Source organism: Primulina eburnea, chromosome 15, assembly GCF_022965805.1.
Source record: "Primulina eburnea isolate SZY01 chromosome 15, ASM2296580v1, whole genome shotgun sequence".
NCBI lineage: Eukaryota > Viridiplantae > Streptophyta > Magnoliopsida > Lamiales > Gesneriaceae > Primulina > Primulina eburnea.
The window spans coordinates 10,409,571-10,416,262 of NC_133115.1; the positions used below are offsets into that span (position 1 = coordinate 10,409,571).

The 6,692-nt window shown below is 40.5% G+C and overlaps 1 non-coding gene across 1 annotated transcript; it reads left to right on the forward strand.

Annotated features, from left to right (window-relative positions):
- Positions 1 to 1,171: 1,171 nt before the first annotated feature.
- LOC140815778 (small nucleolar RNA R71) lies at positions 1,172 to 1,278 on the forward strand. The gene has a single exon (XR_012114424.1). It is a non-coding gene; the product is annotated as a small nucleolar RNA R71 (small nucleolar RNA).
- Positions 1,279 to 6,692: the final 5,414 nt, after the last annotated feature.

Consider the following 6,692-nt stretch of genomic DNA (forward strand, 5'->3'; position numbering starts at 1 on the left):
GCTTTATGAAAATTAATATCACCAATAATGCAAGGTATAGAGAAACTCCCTGGATCTTTTTGCTTTGGAGGCATCTTGTTTTGAACTAAAGCGGAGCAATTTTCAGTCAAGTTCACAGTCATATGATCTTCTAGCTTCCGCTTATTCGCCAAGATATCTTTCAAGAATTTTGCATAACTTGGCATATTCAATAAGGCATCAGCAAAAGGAATGTTAATATGCAGTTTTTTGAATACCTCAAGAAATTTACCAAATTGTGCATCTAACTTAGCTTTCTTCATTGCTGCGGGGAAAGGTGGAGGGATAACAATTTTATTCGGTGCAGTAGGTGTAAATGTAGAGTTAGAAGACTTACCTCCTTGATGTTCCACCTCATCCTCACCATGCTTGGTCCTTTCCTCATTAGACTCGAGTGCTCTTCCACTACGCAATTCCACAGCTTTCACTTGCTCTCTCGGGTTAGTCTCCGTGTTGCTTGGCAAAGTTCCTTGCTCCCTATTAGCAATTAACTTAGCCAACTACTCAATTTGATTCTCTAACCCCTTTATGGATGCATCCTGATTCTGAAATCTCGTCTTGGTTGCTGAAATAAATTTAGTCATCATTTGCTCTAAATTTGACTTCTCCTCCCTAGGCGGTTCTGGCTTGAATCCTTGGTGCATCCCATGTGGTGGACCTCTTTGTTGGCGGTTTTTGTTGTTTTGACCTCCCCACGAAAAGTTTGGGTGATTCCTCCATCCCGGATTATAAGAGTTTGAATAAGGGTCATTTCTAGGACGGTTCTGGAATCCCACGTGTTTTGCTCCCTCAGGCACATAGAATGGATTGCCATCTTGGCAATCCTGCACGTCATGCTCACCTCCACACTTATCACAGAATATCTCTTGCAGACGCATAGCCGATCCACTCGCACTCATCCCATCAATCTTTCTGTTCAAAGCCTCTAACTGTGCTGACACCGCAGACAAATCAGTAACTTGATTAACTCCAGCACCTCGTTTCTGCCTATCGGAATGAGGATGATAGCTACTAGCAGCCATCTCCTCCAATAATTCATATCCTTCCTCAGCCGTTTTTCTCAGCAAGTTACCACAGGCAGCAGCATCTATCATGGTACTGGTTAGGAGTAAGCAGACCGTAGTAAAAAGTTTGAACAACTAACCCAAGAGGTAGCTCATGGTGTGGACATCTCCTCAATAAATCCTTGTATCGCTCCCACGCCTCGTAAAGTGACTCAAGCTCATATTGAGCAAAAGTAGTAATGTCGGCTCTCAGCTTCATAGTCTTCGACGGAGGAAAGTACTTGATCAGGAATGCCTTCGCCATATCCTCCCATGTAGTGATAGACCCTACAGGCAAACAGTTTAACCACGCCTTAGCTTTATCTCTTAGTGAAAATGGAAATAAACGCAAACGAACAGCATCATCAGACACAGCATTAAACTTAAAAGTATCGCAAATTTCAAGAAAATCAGCTATATGAGAATTAGGGTCGTCAAGTGCACTTCCCCCAAATTGAACAGTGTTTTGAATCATCTGAATGATAGCTGGCTTGATCTCAAACTGGTTAGCTCGGATGACTGGTCTCACGATGCTTGGACGTGCTCCATCAAGAGACGGTTGTGCATAATCCATCATCGGTATACGGCGTGGCATCTCAATCCGTCTCTCATTTTGGGGGTCCGCCTCCTGCTCTTGTTCGTGCCTATCCATTTGTTCCTTGAGTCTTTGCTGTTGTCTTCGGCGTCTAGCAGTGCGTTCGACCTCAGGGTCAAAAGGCTCAAGCTTAACTTCGAGTGATCTTCGCATGCACCACAAGAAAAATCTGCAACAGAATAGGAGTATCAACTAACAATAAAATAAATAATACTAAAGAATTTAAATGAAAAATAGAAAAATTGTGAATCAACAGTCCCCGGCAACGGCGCCAAAAACTTGATCGAGCAAAACTTGCACAGTGAATAGTTCCAAAATTTGTTTTATAAATGAAAGCTCGATTTAAAATATCGCAAGTGCACGATAGTCAAGTTATAATAAACGTAAGTGAATACGAGTATCGATCCACAAGGACTGCGTTACACTATTCTTATTTTCACTTCAATTTCTTTAGCAACGATAGATTGAGTTGGTGATTAAACTAAAGTGAATTTAATAACTAAAATGATTAAAATGCAAGAACAAATAATCAAGAAATCAATGATTAAATTGGATGTAAATCAAATGAGAAGCGAATTTGTTGGGAATTATCAGTTCACCTACCGCTCGTGTTCAAATAATTATACTCGACTTTTACTCGTGCATTCGACGGAATTCCCTAGACTAATTAATATACTCTGTCGAGCTATATTAATACTAATCATAAACATGCAGTAATCAAGTATCCTCAATTATTTAACAGTTCACGATTGCATTACGTTCTATGGAATCCGCTAGCTTTCATCCGGGTGAATTATCACTATCAACACGTACCCAATTCCGTATATCTACTAAAATTGTAAATCCGTGGTCTATGCTATTCGATCCTATTGTCAATTATTCTATCGAAATCATTAACAACATGAAATAATCAAAGGAAGTTAGCTAGACTTCAATTGAAATGAGAAAGCACAAAAGCATAAACAAATCACTCATAAAAACGTCGATAAATAATGTTAAACAACGAGTACGGGGTAGGATCCCCTCAAATCCCAACAAATATAGAGTTTAGCCAACAAAATTCATAATAAAAATCAACAATCTATGCAAGAAATAAAAACTGAATAATTAAAATACTAAGGTTGACGATGGATGACGGCTGCGACGCTTGGAATTCTCGAGTTCTTCGAAAGTCTCTCTTGCTCCTAGCCTTCCTCCCAAGAAAAGTGATGGAAAATATCAGAATAGTCTCCAAATCGGCGCCTCTCTCGTGTATTAGGTTATGGTCTAAGATAGAGTCCACAAAACTTGGAAACAAATCTTCCCGGATTGCGTCGCTCGCTAGGGCGGTCAGGATTGTCCGCTGGGGCGAGTGATTCTCGAATTAAAATTCCTGGCCGTGTCTTTGGTCTCGCTGGGGCGGTCACTTTTGACCGCCCTAGCGAGAGCTTCGCGCAAAATATTCTCGTTCACATCGATGGATTCGCTGGGGCGGTCATTTTTGACCGCCCTAGCGAATGACTCGCGCAGAAACTCCTCGGCTGGGCCAATATGCTCGCTGGGGCGGTCACTTTTGACCGCCCTAGCGAGACCTCTTCGATGCTATGCAAATAAAATCCCACTTTTTGGTCCACTTCCTACAAAACAACCACAAAATACACGAGATCAGCCAAATGCTAAATAATGCTAAATGAATGCTAAATTAAACTAAACAAACTAATATGATGCATGAATGCGACTCAAAACCAACACTAAAAACACGTAAAAACGAGTCCTATCAGTACCTCAGGCATTACATGCTGTGATCATTGACAATACAATGGAGAAGACTGCTGAACAAATCAGTAGTGATGCTATGTCCTTATTTGTAAAGAAATTCTCCAGGTTCATGAAGAAGAACCATCGAACCTATCAGGGTCCCAATTGCAATTTCAAGAAAGATTCACCATCTGGTGATATGGGATGCTTCAACTGTGGAAAGATAGGTCACTTCATTGCTGATTGTCCTAAACCAAAGAAGGATGACCAAAATAGAAAGGATCACAAGAGGAATGACAAAAAGTCCAGAAGAGATCGAAAAGCGATGATTGCCGAAGAAAGCAAATCTAAGTGGGCGGACTCTAGTTCTGAGTCATCTGACTCAGAAAGTCATTCTAGTGACAGTGATGCAGAAGAAGTCAAATGTCTAATGGCAGACAATGACTCAACCTCGACATCTGGAGATGTAATGCCCGAGAATTTAATTACCGTAATCTGAAATGCTTTGGATATGATTACTGTAATCAGAGATTAATCCGGAATGATTTATTTAAATAATTGAGACGATTATAGATGGAACGAATCGGACCGGGAGAGTCACGAAAATAATTAAAATATGTGTGCAAGAAGGGTCCCGCGCACATGCGCGGAGATGGCAGAAGCAGCGGCGCATATGCGCGAAGAAGATGGCGCACATGCGCGGCAAGGCCAGATGCATTGGCGCATATGCGCGAAGATGATGGCGCATATGCGTGGAAGGGACAGAATGGGTGGTGCATATGCGCGGAAAGATTGGCGCATATGCGCGAGAAGGAAATTGCTAGTTCGAAGGAACTGGCGCATATGCGCGACTTTGTGCGCGCATATGCGCGAAACGTGCAAGACATGCACCTTGCCACTTGTCTTGCGTGCATGAAAGGTATATATATAGGCATGTAAAGACTCGAATTCTCCTCAGAATTTGCAAAGGGGAATCGAGGAAAGCTTCCGGGGGAAAAACTTGGTTCTTAGTTTTAGAAATTGATTTACGAGCAAACCGTCTATCTGAATTGAAATCCGACTTCGGTACTGTGTTCCTATCAACGCAGGATACGACTGGACGTAAGTTTCATTACGTTTAGACAAGATTTGAATTTATGATGTTGTTAGAATTGAATATGATTCAGATATGGTGTTTCTACTACCTTAGATATTGTAGAATCGAATTCAGATTTAGAAATAGACTGGTTATGGCATTGTTATGAATTTTAGAGTTGATTTGATTGAGATTGCTATCAGAATTATGCTGTTATTCATTTTACAAGGTACAGATACTGAAGTTATAGATTGTACTGAGATTTATTAGGAATTCTGGTAGTGTAATTGTGATGTTAAGACTGACGGGATTACAAGACTGTAGTGTTATGCCGTCTAAACATCAGTTGGTACAGATTGATCAGATTCAGTATTGGTTTCTGTTATCTTGTGATATGGTTGATATGAATCAGATTGTAGCTTATTCAGATATTGACCAGACAGATTTTGAATTGGATTATACATTGATACAGTGTATTGATTATTGTCATTTCAGATCAGATATGGACAAATTCGACTTCGAGACTTCGTCTTCATCGGACGGGGACGACAAAGGTATAATTCATGTGATAGTCGGGAAGAACAACTCAATTGAGATCGCGTTGAGTTGCCCAACAAATCACATACTATACTCTTGTTTATGTTTATATGATTATGCAATGATTATAGATTGTTATTCATGCATTAAGATAGGGCAGTCTGGAGATCAGGCAGACTCTAGACGTTCGGTGATATCTCAGCTTAGGGTAAGATCACCTCCCCTATTGTAGATGTGGATACAGATCAGGCCGAAGTCTAGGAATAAGACGTACAGCACCTCGATTGGTAGGGTAGGTGACAGCCAGTGACGTCTTATTCACCCCGGGATCCCTAGAGTTACAGATCGAGTCGAGTCTAGACATGGTTTGATTAGGACTGCATGCTTATATAGATGTGGCTCCTAGATCATGGGACCCATCGTTATTGCTTCCAGTTATGCTAGCATGCTTTTATGATTTAGATTGGTTATATGCATGTTTAGCTGATTGCAGTGCATGCTTGTTGTGATTAGATTTCATAGCTTATGAAATCTAATGTTTTGATTTTATTCATGACAACATGTTTCATGAACTATTTTATGTATATACATGTTTACCATGTTTTATACTGGGATTTAATTCTCACCGAAGTTATCCGGCTGTTGTCTTGTTTTGTATGTGTGCATGACAACAGGAGGGGCTAGTTCGGGGTCAAGATGATGAGGAGAGAAGACGAGTGTAGCGTGGTGATTCCGGACTTACAGTAGACTTGGTTTTATTACTGGACTTTAGTAGTTGAACCTTAAATTAGCTTGTTGTACTTTAATACTGAAATGTATTTTATACAGACATGTATAGTATTTAGATTCCATTACCTTCCGCAGTTATATCTTAAAACGAAATTTTTTTTTAGCAATAGTACATTCCTAGAGAGCTGAAATGTAGCCAATCGTAACCAAGCAGACCTAGCACACGGAGCGGTCACAAATATCTGCTCTATCCTCTCAATCCACTCCTCTGCTCGCTCACCAGTCTCAGAACTATCAAATATCGGCGGAAAATAACTGCTGAACTGTGCCAAAGTCAACTCACCAGGTAATAAAGGCTGATCTGCAGGTGCATGTCCCATAGGAGGTACCTGGATTCATCTGACCAAATCCACTGTCAACCTCATCTGTTTCCTCGTGTGGATGTACCTGTTCTCTAGCTGCCATCACTGGAAATCAAATTGTTAATAAGAACATTTAACAATTACAATCCAGTAATCATCATCACACCTTTCGCACGAAAGCACACGCAACTAAAGAACAATCAATCATATCAAGACCAAATCAAATGCACAGACACACGCAAATAATATCGTCATCCAACTCCCTCATCACAAACCCAACTCCTAACCATCCCAGACATCTAACATATGCTCTGATACCACCAAATGTGGCGCCCCAAACCTCGCCACGTAATCATACAATATGTGACGTCATATGCATAAAAATTTTCTTTTCGACGACATAATAATATAATGCATATATGACAAAATAGTGCAATCACCACACTATCTACATCAGTGCAGCAGAAACAGTATAATAAATACACACACAACTCAAATAAGACAATGAACCATACTGTCTCTATCTACTATCAACTACAGGACTGTTTGACTAGACACACCTAGTCCTTCACCACTATCATATCTCACAGCATAGT